The sequence below is a fragment of the Littorina saxatilis genome, linkage group LG16 (assembly GCF_037325665.1).
Source record: "Littorina saxatilis isolate snail1 linkage group LG16, US_GU_Lsax_2.0, whole genome shotgun sequence".
In the NCBI taxonomy this organism is placed as follows: Eukaryota; Metazoa; Mollusca; class Gastropoda; order Littorinimorpha; family Littorinidae; genus Littorina; species Littorina saxatilis.
The window spans coordinates 20,027,958-20,041,319 of NC_090260.1; the positions used below are offsets into that span (position 1 = coordinate 20,027,958).

General features: G+C 42.4%; 1 protein-coding gene, 1 long non-coding RNA gene and 1 pseudogene across 3 annotated transcripts in view; 1 reads left to right on the plus strand and 2 right to left on the minus strand.

Annotated features, from left to right (window-relative positions):
- The window catches only part of LOC138951510 (lysM and putative peptidoglycan-binding domain-containing protein 1-like), a 333,283-nt gene that overhangs the window by 233,939 nt on the left and 85,982 nt on the right, over window positions 1-13,362 (plus strand). The gene's annotated exons all lie outside the window — the stretch shown is intronic.
- On the minus strand, window positions 745-3,413 carry LOC138950579 (uncharacterized). 2 transcript variants are annotated; one of them, XR_011450739.1, is made up of 3 exons: window positions 3,099-3,413; window positions 2,351-2,657; window positions 745-2,262 (listed from the first exon to the last, which is right to left on the minus strand). It is a non-coding gene; the product is annotated as an uncharacterized lncRNA (long non-coding RNA). The 2 variants fall into 2 exon arrangements; XR_011450738.1 differs by lacking the exon at window positions 3,099-3,413 and having other exon boundaries at window positions 2,351-2,860.
- LOC138949792 (uncharacterized) lies at window positions 5,553-6,227 on the minus strand (annotated as a pseudogene).

Below are 13,362 nucleotides of genomic sequence, written 5' to 3' on the forward strand. Positions count from 1 at the left end.
TAGAACAATGCGTCATAAGCATGTATGTAAACCCGGCACGGTTGGCCTAGTGGTAAGGCGTCCGCCCCGTGATCGGGAGGTCGTGGCTTCGAACCCCGGCCGGGTCATACCTAAGACTTTAAAATTGGCAATCTAGTGGCTGCTCCGCCTGACGTCTGGCATTATGGGGTTAGTGCTAGGACTGGTTGGTCCGGTGTCAGAATAATGTGACTGGGTGAGACATGAAGCCTGTGCTGCGACTTCTGTCTTGTGTGTGGCGCACGTTATATGTCAAAGCAGCACCGCCCTGATATGGCCCTTTGTGGTCGGCTGGGCGTGATGCAAACAAACAAACAAAAATAAGCATGTATTAATGACCCCAGACCGAAGCCTGACAACAACACTGCCTTCTCTCATAAATGATTTTCAGTTATAAACATAATATGACTGCTGGAACATTCATCAAGCGTTAACGTGGATTTTACCTGCAAACACACACACACACTTACTTGGCCTCAAAAGCCAGAATGTCACTTGTCAGGGTTGTAACTTGGAGTTTACATCCCTGTGAATGCTAAAAGGTTGTGTGTAGTGACATTTAACTGCACAAAATATCGACAAAATCTTGATGCTGAAGCTGAATTTTAATTATTTGTCATTATCTTCTGAAAATAGGAAATAAATATATGTATACACATTCACTAGAATAGCAAAAAACAATAGGCACCAGTAATATAATTTGCGACCGAGACCTGCAAACCTCACTTTTTGTCATTATTTAATATACCCTGCAACAAAGTCATCCACCTAACAAATCTTGCAGAATAAAAAGGTACTTACTGGAATTATTGAGTTTAGAGGAGGGTTGGACTTGGAGGGAGGTGTTGTTTTTTTGATCAGCCTTCTTCCCCAGCAAACCAATTTCAGTTTGAGAGGACTTAGACCAGTCCTTTCCTCTTCATCTGCCCACACATAGAGACTGCTAATTCCTCTCCCTATCCTGCCTCCGCACCTTTTCTCTTGCAGGGGCAGCTCTGTTGTTGTTTTGAACATAAAACTTCCATAGCCTGGAAATAAAGACAAATTCATGAAAAGGATACACTATTCATCAATCCACCTTACAGTTAATGAGTTATTGTATCAAACTTCAATCATCATCAACTTCAAGAAAAGCTCACTTGAGTTTGACATACATACTCCCCTGCATGCGCACACACGCACACACACACACACACCCCGTATTCAGCTATTCAAGACCTCAAACCCCAAATGTTATTTTATTATTAAAAAATGTGTGGTGCTTGCCAGACATTGTTCCCGAACAATACTTATTGTTGCCAGAACACTTGTAAACAAATGTTGCCAAGAATAAAAAGTACCCTTATATTTCAGTTTTGGACTGATCTTGATGCAGTTTGGTCAGTGTGTACAGTTTTCTGTTATTATTCCAAAGACATAGGATTCTTGTAGAAAATTTAACATTTGACCAGGAAAAAACCATTATTGTTGTGATTGTGAACCATTCTTGATGAAATTTGGTGGGTGGGTACAGTTTTTTCTTCTTGTCGCGACCAACCTGATAGGTAGGACCTTAACTTCTCACACAGAAGGAGTCAGGAACTCAAGTGGTAAAGTTCAACAAATGAAGACTTTATTGCTGCTAGAAAATAAAGGATGAGTGGATGAGAATGAAAGGATGTTGATGAAATGATGGGGGGAATGAACAAGAACTGCTGGGCTCTGCTCTACTGCTGCACAAAGAAAGTTAGTGATGATGATGATGATTGATGATCAGGAATGAAGGGTGGCGGCAATGATGATAATGCAAAACATCATGTCAACACAATTTTACATCAACATACATGTGGTTATGGCAACGACATACATAAGGCCACGCACACATTTGTGAGAAAGCAAAAATAAACAACACAACTGTCACTTTTGTCAATGAAATACCAAGGTAGCTGAATGTGCGACAATGCCACACGTACGGCCTTAAAGGTGAGTGCAAACGTGTTCTTCACCAACATATCTACGCCGAACTCGGGTTATAAACCCTCGAGCAATGACTGGCGCTTGTTCAAGCTAGAATGACATGTGAAAGTTACTTCCCTTTAAATCAGCCAAGATGCGAATGGTGAGTGTGACGAACGCCAACCAGATGCTTGCGCTGATGACACGGAGTGAGTGCGAAGATGATGATCTCCCCTGCCTACCCCCTTACTGCAAACGTTGAGCAGTAACGTTGAAAGGGGTTAGACAGACGAACAGACGATGAAACATCTCCCCCTCCTTCTACCCCTTTATTGCAGGCGTTGAGCAGTACCGACGAAGGGGGAAAGAGGAAGACGAATAGACACGATGCAGATACCTCCCCCTCCTTCGACCCCTGTCTGCAAGCGTTGGGCAGAACTGATGAAGGGGGAAAGAGGAAGACGAACAGACGCTGACGATAGACGATGGCCTCCCCTGACCCAGTGCGCTGAGAACGACGAACAGCCTGCACTGTCAGGGAAGCAGTGACGGCGATGATGACAGACGAGTAGATGACAGATGACAAGACGATATCGGCGACGGCGAGGACGGCCAACGACGGGCAGCGGGACTCCAGACGACAATCTCGCCCTTGTGACGAAGCTCCACGCAGGCACCCTTTTCAGTTTGCAGATGAGGCCGTGCTCGACAAATAAATGAAAGAAAAACACCACAGGCCTATAAGGCCATAATTAGAACACATGGTACTCAAATGCGAAATGATTCAACAAGGCAAAAAGAGTTTAGCCAACAAACAAAACAGAGGTCACTCCATAATATTTACACAAAAGCGAACTGGAGTGTGTGACCAAAAATCAACCTTACTGTCACTTGCAAGTCTTGCAACTTAGACTCATTTCACAAATTCATGTAACATTTTCCAACCAGAAAAACACGCTTATTTCAGAGCATGGAATGATAACCAAAATGAGCGTGAATGACAATGAAGGGGGAATGAAATAAAGTGAAAAGGCCATGAGCTAAATTCTACCTCCCTTTTACCACCCTCCACCCGACCTACAACACAAACTAGAGACCAAAACACGTGGACAAAAGAAGACATTTACACACACAAAAATACTCACATGGAAGAACCTCTATCCTTCCCCTGGTGAATATTTCCCTTTTCACGGCAAAGCCGACGTCAACAATAATGTTGAAAACTTGACCGGGTTGACATTAGTCACACCACGTACTTGGGTCGACAGCAGTCGCGCCACATTCCAGAACACACAATCGAGGTGTTACTGCTTCCAAAGTTCTTTGGCTTCTGCCCCGAATCCCGTTCAGCGCTGAGCGCAGACGACGGGTGAGCGCTAGCGACGCACCAAATTCACGTGCTCCCCGCAATGCGGTCACGAACACGGACACACTACACACAGCGGCTGGCGGTTTGTCGATTTAGAAACTACCCGCAACCCATCTCGCGACACTGCTTATCATCAACAGCACGACTTTTCTTCAAAGATGTATCAAGTACGTACATTTATAAAACAGTGTTCTCACAGTCACAGTTGAGTATCACAGCCCTATAACTTTGAGTCGAGTATAATACAGTTGAGAATCACATTTTATAACTTTGAATTAAATATGTACACCGATACCTGTTGGCTGGTTGACCAATAATAGCACCAATAATAACAAACTGAACTCACAAGAAATAAACAATCAAATGTCTTTCGATTTTGAACCTTGTCTTTTGTTTGATTGTTTCTTGCCAGTTCAGTGTCCTTGGTATTACCATTGGTGAATTGTCATATTTTTTGTTCATACTCCAGTGATCATAATATCTGCTGGTCCTGATTTGGCCTATTATGGTCCGCTGGACCCGAAAAGCAACAGCTAACTAACTAACTATCTGCTGGTTCCTGATTGTCCAGGTACACACACAAACACACACAGAGAAAAAATGCGAAAACATGGAGCATAGCACACAATGTTGTTGAAAGATTAGTGTTTTAAAGGAACATAAAAGCATGATGTGGATTAATCACTGACTAAACGTTAGTTTAAAGAAAATTAATGTCATAACTTAGTACTTAATCCAGTTTTCATTCTTTCAACCTTCCATCCAAACCCCTGTCAATTTGTAAATTTTGATTGCATCACAACCATAGGGCAAAGATGGTCATCTCTTTACTTTTAGTACTTTCATGGGAAATTTGTAATTTCTCAATGGGTGTAATAAAGTATTTTTCACTTTATTTGAATTCTGTTTACTCAGCAACAACATAAAACACGCAAGTTTTGTTTGCGGAGTTCTGGTACAAAAGCAACAACAACAAAAAACGGCGCAATGACTGATCCAGTGCTGTTGTCTGGATGTTGCAACAAAAAAACTTGTGGCAAAAATAGTATTACACTGATGCACCTTTGGGAAATGAGTTTGATCCTCGAGAATGTTCTAGGTGTACTTTACAAAAGAGAAAAAGAAACTGATCAGAACTTTGCATCCAAGTTTTACACACTTATTCCTGTCTTGATATGTGGATTGCCAACTTCATGGTATTCTGTACCACACTGTTCCAATTGTAACGTTCAAAAGTTCATACTTTAAGTCTCTATTGGAGAAGATTGCCCTTCCAAGATAACTCATGTGAAAACCAGCTAAGGCCAGTGTTGGCAGTGTTCGCCGAACATCATGTCACACGGCCAACACCAACAAAAGAAAATAGAAAAAAACACGTGGTCGAGGTTGGTTTTGACGCCAAACACTGTTCAAAGCTTCTGTGTGACATGGGCCAAAGCAATCCATAGATTACCACCGAGATTTGCAGAGCCATCCGACGAAAACAGAATGCATAAAAAGGCAAGGACTGGCAAAAAGAGGAAATACTCCAGCATGGAGCTGCCATTTACATGTGTAATAATAATGTTAACAAGAAATTCCTCCGAGGTAGGAAAAACACCCCCGTCCTTACCATTCTCACTGCCACCAACTGAGAAGGTTATTTCCCTTTGACCATTAATATGTCCCTCTATAAGTCCTTGTAGAATCTTAATCCACCAATAACTCCCTAACCGTGTGTTTGACTGGTCCCAATTTTTGTAAGGACCGTCAGGAATGTATAGAACCTGTTCACCAAGTTTGGTGACGATCGGTCCGTTCATTCTTGAGATCTATATGCGAACACAAACACAAACGAACAAACAAACACATCGACCGAATCCTATACACACCCTGGGCCCTATACCGGGGGTGTAATAATGCATGTAATATTAATGAAGAAAATTTTTGAATGTCACTAAACAGAATGAACCGTACACTTTTAGCATGTACATACATTACTGATATGAAGAGCAAAGAAAACAAATTATGTACCCAATGATAAGTAAATGCACACACATACTCATGCGCACATGCACACAGGTTCCAAAACTGAAAATTAACGAGCCACTGGCGCGTCATCACCTTTGGATGAACATCTCGGGGTGGAGAGGTGGTTTGCATTGGGGTTGACAGAAACATGTCGGTCTTAGAGAGTTCATGACAATTCACTGGCATTTGTGGTCATGTAGGGAGCATGCCATACCCATTCTCAATTTCTTGGTTTCTTTTTCATCGGACTGGTGATGACGTTGGCAGGCTGGTGGCAAGTTTTCACATTTCCTTTGGGGATGACTGTCAAAGCAAGCTGGCGCTGCAGACGGAGTTTGCTTTCTTGGTGTCCAAATTGATACAAATTTGGATTTTCTGCTGAGCGACCCATTCCCCTATGCCGGCCAAAATGCTCTTCTAACGGGTCCTGACAGAACTTGTTGCTGAGGACGAAGCAGACACCTTGCGTGAGCAGGTAACGTGTTGCCCCAATGAAGGCATGAACGGTCATCACAAGCCCCTTGTGGGTTTGATGAGTGAGGAACATTTTCTAGCGTTCAGCTTGTGTGAAAGGCCCAGGACGGTTGCTGACAGAACTCTTCCAGTCCTCAAGGAATTTGAGGAATTCATTTTCCAGGAAATTGAAACGGGGATCGTCAACTTGAGTGTAGGGTAGCAGGTCAGGTTTCCGTGATCTCTGACCCTCGAGAAGGTTCCTGGTGTTCAGGCAGTCGAAGAACCTGTCCATGAGCAAGACAAATTGTGCACTTTCGTGCATGTCCGGTTGTCCACTTGCCAAGATGATCTGTCCAACTGACCGACTAAGGACTTGTGCTGCAAGACTCACATTCATCACAGATCGCGGTGTGAGGTGAATGTGCAGGCCGTTTTGCATGTCTTGGTTGTACACCCAGGTGATGTGTTGCCAAAGGATGTGGTGTCCATCTTTCCACAACAACTTGGTGTTACTGTTGCTGCCACTACTTGTGAAGTTTGCTTGCTGCCGTAACGAGTGCTGCGGTTGATTTAGAAATCAGCTTCTGTACATTGAGCAGTCGCGTGTCATTTTGTCTTGCACCTCTGTCGAGGTTTGCTTTCTCTATCACCTCCTCATTAAGAATAGGAGCCTTTATTTCCACACAGTTTGCCGGAATAAGGATACTTTCCATCTTATCCTTGAGCTTTTGATCTGGTAATTTGACAGTGAATCTGCTTTTAGTGATGTTTGCGAGCTTCTCATCCACTACACCGCCTATTTTCTCTTCAACTTCCAAGTCTGCCTCCATCGCAGCAAAAATATCATCAAGCTGATCCCCTGACTGAGCTGATGCTTTGACGCAAAAGTCAAATTCTGATTCTGTTGAACCCTCTGCCACAGAACCTCTGCCGGGGTCAACAATAGCTTCATTTTTCTTCACGTTTTCCACGGTAGCACCGCTGGAAACATCTCCGATAGCAACACCGGTAGCACCGCATGAAGCGGAGAAAGACTGATCGCCAAGATCACTGTTTAGATCTACAGATTGATTTTCATCATCATCATTGTTACGAAAGAGATCGTCATAATTCGATTCCAGAGAGTTCAGTTTATCCAGAAGCGGGCTCATGATCGACCCCATCAAATCACACACAGTTTCCACCATTTCATTGTTAATGTTTTTACCACCACTTGTACTAGCAGACTCCGCGTCCTTTTTTGTTGCAGAATCCGCCATCTTCAAAAGTTAGAAACCGGCGAGCGTCCGGCGTGAAATTTAATCATGAAAAATCAGTTCTCACCTTGACTCATCCGAGCTAATGACATCGTCCTCACGAAACATAACACTCTGAGGCACACATCACAAAGAAAAATGTTCACCCAACACATTGTAATCCAAATGAATAATCCATTTCTATGAGCACGGAAACCTTCTGAAAGTTTCCTGGTTACGCGCGAAACCAAAAGTGATTGGTTGCGCATGCATCCTCTCTAATCATTAGAAATTGCCGTCTAGTCTGTGTACTGAGACTAAAATCGAGGTCACTGTCCATCAGTTCCTGCATGATCTTGGAGTTGGCGACAATCCAGGCCGATGGTGTTACTTTCTCCAGTTTAGGCTTAGAGTTCAGTTTAAGTGAAATACCCCCTCCGAGGGTCACCTCTTCCGCACCAAAACACTGGGATATGAAATCCACCACACGAAGTGCCGTCTCACCTTTAAGTTTTGTGGCTGCTACGCCTGACTGGAGGTTAAGTCCAGCCATCAACTCCGCCAGCGGCTTCACATTGTTCACGTTAGCGTCGTCGTCAAGGGGGCCTCCATGCTGAGCGTGAAGTTTTCTCACCTCCGTACGGAGACGAATAAAATGGCCCCTCGGGGGCTTCAGCGCCTCCAAGTCACACATCTCGACGTTGAGCATGACGCTCATGTCGTCAAACCCTTGCGCACATAGTTCTTTCACGATTAGTGAAGGCAGGTTTTCACTCCAAACAGAAAAATCCATTTTCCGAACGGTTTCTGTTTTTTTCTCCAAAGCAAATAATGCGTGTTGCTGCTTGCGCTGCTGCCGCTGCACTGACTGGCACTGCCGCTCCCTATCTATGGGTGGTCCCTTCCCGCTTATTCCTGTGACCCCCCTCCCTTGCATCCTTCTTCCTTCGCCTTTCAACCCTCCACCATCCCTCATCTTCCCTCCCCCAGACCCATCCCGTCCCTGCTTATACTCATTCCCTCTACAGTTTAAACTCTGTTTCTCCTTCCCTCGAAACAACACTTTAACATTTTTATTCCACAAATGATTATTACATGCACAAGAAACAAGGCTCATTGCATAATACATACATTTGGTTTCCCAACCCCCCCCCCCCCCCCCCCCCAATATATCCTGGCAAACTGTGCCTCCCGACTCTTTTTTTTCCCCCCCCCCCCCCCCCCATTTATTCTGGCAAGCTGTGTGTCTCCCGACTCTTTTCTCTCCCCCCCCCCCCCCCCCCCATTTATCCTGGCAAGCTGTGTGGCTCCCGACTTTTTTCTCTCCCCCCCACCCCCCCCCCCCCCCCCCATTTATCCTGGCAAGCTGTGTGCCTCCCGACTCCCCCTCTGCCACTGCCTGTCGTAAACTGTCCTCTCTTCTGTACATTTTAGCAATGTCATTTTGGGGGTGTTACCTGCCCTACCAGGAAAATGTTCACCATTGGAACAATAAGTCATTGCAGTGATATTCAAGCCATTGCCAATGGCTCAGGAAGTTCCACCAAACTCTGCATCTTATCTGGTAAATCTCGTCCCAAATTCAAGGGAGTTTGACCGAAATCAGCTAAAATTCTCTCACCTTCACTTTTGCTGTTGTAGCTGTTCCAGATGAAAAGGTCACCACAATTGTCCATCCCCAGTCACCTGGCAAACCCACTTCAATGAGGTCGGACGTGTTTTGTATAACCGTCCAGGGTGAGCATCCAAGGGACTGTCTCAAGTCTTTATGGATGTCCGCAAAGTTGTAGTAGTAGACTTTCTGAGGCAAGGTTGGAGGTTCACGTTCAGCCTGGATTGAAAAGAAGAGGAATTTTAGAAACAAAATCAAGCACAAGACACAAATAAGCCTGTTTGGGTGAATCCCAAGCATTATTTTCCTTTCGGCATGACCCCTCTGAAAAAAACACCACAAGTCAAAATCACAAAGCAAATTCACGGGATCAGTTACCGAAATCTCTGAAACAGAAGTTATTATTTTAATTGTATGCAGTTGGTGGTCTGTCTACATGTACTGAACCAATGGTATGCAGTCACTGGCACAATGGAATGGTCATGGTCTTGAAAACAAACCTGTTCTATTGTAGTTGTGCTAAGTTTGGTTTGCAGACTTTATCCAAATTTCTGTCCTCATGGCATCAAGTGGTTTTGTTTATAAATACCCCCCCTCCCCCCTCCACACACACTTGGTGAAGATCCACCATACTGTTTTGGATGTGACGAACCATGGACATTAGAACATGTTCTCACAAAATGTGTAGACGTTCAAGAATTTCGAGACAAACACTACAATGCGGAAACACTGAAGGTTTTATTCCGGGATGTTCCCCCGGACAAGATTTTTAACTTTTTAAAAGAGATCAAGATTTTTTACAAGATTTAAAGTACCAGAAGTGAAAACTAATAATTTTTAGAACCTTCTTTTACAGTGATAGATTTGAATGTAAATAGTCTGAAACGTAGAACTTGCCATATGAAGGGAAAAGAAAATAACTGCATCGGTCTCGAATAGCAGCTAGCATCTGCTGAAGAGACATTAAACCCCAAAAACCAACCAACCAACCAACCACACACACTTCATACTATTAACACACACATTTCTTAATCAGTTATAATCTATAATTGCGATAGCGATAGGTACGTTCTCTGTTAAAGCTAAAAGTATTGACCGTTTAATTATTTAATTACCAAGTTTTAAACTGTGACCACTATTGTTAATGGGGAACTCCAGAGCCATTTGAAATAAACAGTAAAACTAATGTCATTTTTTTGTGGTTTTCAGGACCTGTGGTGCTGGAAAAGGTGAGGTTTCTCAATGGATGCCTTGTCCCACGTACAAGGTTTATTCCAGCTTGTCGAGAGAGAGTCTGCAAGAACTACAACTTCTTGTACAAGGAAAACGTGCAGTCACTCTTCCAGATCACAGGTTCTCACCGGACATCTGCATGGCTTTGTTTGAAGCTTTTGGAGGTTCTTTTGGACCAAAATTATCCAATAAGCGAAGAAAAAGCACAAAAAAAGTCTGACTGCAGAGAAATCAGAAAGGAGGTCAGAGACATTGTGGCATACATCGGCGGCAGCATCACAACAAAGCTGAAACAAAAATATAAACGGCGGGACTTCCGGTATGACTACCGCGTGAAGCACACGCTTTCAAGCACTGCCTCAATAAAAAGCTGCGTTCAGCCAACCATGGGGCCTAAGAAGAGCAACCAGGTCAACCAAGCTAACATGGACAAGTTTATAGACAAGGAGGTAGGCGTGGGTGAGGTTGCCAATTTGCAGGAGCCCCCAGAGTGGGCGAAAACTCTGTTGTCAGAGGTTCGCGAGATTCGCACCGCCATTACAAATCTAAACACGCATGTGGAAGAGAAGATCACGATGGTTGAAGGGAAGCTTGAGTCTACCAAAAAGCAACTTGAAGACAAGATTGAGGAATTAGAGTTTAATTCTAGAAAGTACAACTTGCTTTTGTGGGGTCTGGGCAAAACTACTTCTGAAGATTGTCAAGACAGAGTCAATGCTTTCATGAAGTCTGAGCTAGGATTTGATCGCGATTTTGACATGGCGGCCTGTCACCCGGTCAGAGGCGACACGGTGATTATTCGTTTTGTTCGTATGTGTGACAGAGAGTCCGTGCTGAAAAGGGGCTCTAAGCTCAAGGGGAAAAAGTTCTCATTGAAAACGGACCTCCCCCCTCGCCTTCGCAGAATTCGTGCCGAACTGAGATCGGAAGCAAAGCAAAGGAGAGAAGACGGGAAAGTGGTGCGTGTTGTCGAAAGGGGGAAGGGGGTGTACTTGCAAGAAAAGCAAGGCAATATGTGGAAGACCTTATAATCTCACGAATATTCTTGTTTGTCACATTGAATTTAACCACAATGCGTAGCTTTCCTACGGATCTAAATCACGATAATCTAGTCTGATCGGTGAAATACAATCAGGGGAAAGAACTGTGATCGCTAAAACTTCATGCGCATACTCATGAGTTTCTCCCCCTTGACCTACTTTTGACGGTCCTCTTGTTTTGCTGATGAGTTGTTTGTTTGTTTTGGAATTATTATACAGTACTATGTGTTGAAATAGTGTGAGCATAAGAGGTCATGGCATTTTGTTTTATTTGTTTTTTTCTTCTTCGCTGCAACAGTACATGTTTTGTTTTATTGCTACATGTAAAGCCACAAGTAAAGCCTTTGTTTTTGTGACACAGAAAAATGTACATAATACAAGCAAACAAACACACACACATGCAACACACACACACACACACGCATGCACACACACACGCATGCACACACACACACACACACACACATACAGAGAGAGAGAGAGAGAGAGAGAGAGAGAATGATAGGATATACAGTGAAATTGCAAATGTCTATTTTGAATCATATTTTCAGTCTACATTTTTATCATTGATTGGTGACTTTAAAGATACTGGGAATAAATAAAAATTCTGGTAAATGAAGGTGAGATGGGTATGGGTTGAAATCTGCCCTTAGAAATTACATTACGTAGCACGTGTCTGCTGTATTACCATTCGTAAAAGAAAACGGTCTAAAATGTGAACCATTGTTCAGAAATTGGATATGTACCGCTTGTTTTTTTTGTGTGTTGTTATTCATTGACAGCTTGTCAAATGAGATGCGTGAGGGATTGATGATTGTGTTCCAAGTGCTGTTATATTCTGATAAAAGAAATTTGCTAAGAAAAACGCGAAGTATTACATGTAACTGACAACTGATGGTACTTCATTAGGGTGCACACACACACAGACACATACTCCCACACACATACATACACACATGTGAGTACATGTATTGAAACTACCCATGCCTACAGTGAGTATGTAATGCAAATGATAACCGACAACTGTACAACAGAAATGAGTATCGACTGTTGATGATGAATGTAAAAATGAAAACTTACAACTTTTATTGTGGACTCTGACTGTGCAAATGAAAAACTTTAACTGGACAATTGAAATCCGTGTTTATTGTGGACTGTGGCAGTGCAAATGAAAAACTTCAACTGGACAATTGAAATCAGTGTTTATTGTGGACTGTGGCTGTGCAAATGAAAAACTTCAACTGAAATCAGTGTTTATTGTGGACTGTGGCAGTGCAAATGAAAAACTTCAACTGAAATCAGTGTTTATTGTGGACTGTGGCAGTGCAAATGAAAAACTTCAACTGAAATCAGTGTTTTATTATGGACTGTGGCAGTGCAAATGAAAAACTTCAACTGGACAATTGAAAACAGTGTTTACATTTATTGTGGATTGTGGCAGTGCAAATGAAAAACTTTAACTGGACAATTGAAATCAGTGTGTATGGACTGGGACTGTGTAAATTTATGAAAATCTTCAACTGACAATTGAGTCTGAAATCAGTGCTTCTTGCGGACTGTAACGGTACAAATGAAAACCTTTTTATAACTGGAAAGTGAAATCAGTGATGGTTATGAATTATGATTGTGCAAATAAAAACCTATAACTGTTCAAGCGAAATCAGATTGACTATTGTCTAAGATCATACAAAAGGAAACCTATAATTGCATGTGAAATCGGTGTGGAATTTTGCAAATGTATATATATGTGACATCAGTGTATCCCCCTTGTTGCAAGTTGTGATTTGTGTAGTATATTGAGACTAAATAAAAATGAATGTGCCACACATACACACACTCTCTCTCTCACACACACACACACACACACATATCACAGCCTATAAAGACACAGGCACCTACCTAAACCTCAAAGCCCAAGTCTGATTCAATGTTTCTGTGCTAAACAGTCACACATTTGTTAACCAGCGCTGTAAGATGCTGCCTGTCTTTTTGTTTTTCTGTTTGCCGACAGCTAGCGAAAGAAAATTGAAACTGATGTTTGGTTGATTGATTTGCCTCTGTACTTGGATAAATAATGTTAATTCAAAGAAACACTGAGGAGTGTTAATTGGTAACAAATGGCAATAAAACAAGGAATAAAGTTCTGTTTATAAATATTAACCTGTTTGCTAAACTGTAGTTTTAAGGTTTGAGTTAAAACTCTTCATAATTTATTCTATCTAAAAATGTTGTCTTTTTATTTGATTAGCAGTATTGTAATCTGAGTGTGCAGAGACACATTACAAACGATAACACGCTTTTCATTGTCTGATAACTGGTACATACATCATTACATGTAGTTTCTAATTCTAGTCTGTTTCAACATTGTCTTTGAAATCTATATTCTGTTTTTGAACCCTAGTTTTCTAGTTTTGTTATAGTTCTGATTAGCCCTTGTATAGATAAAGGCGGGTG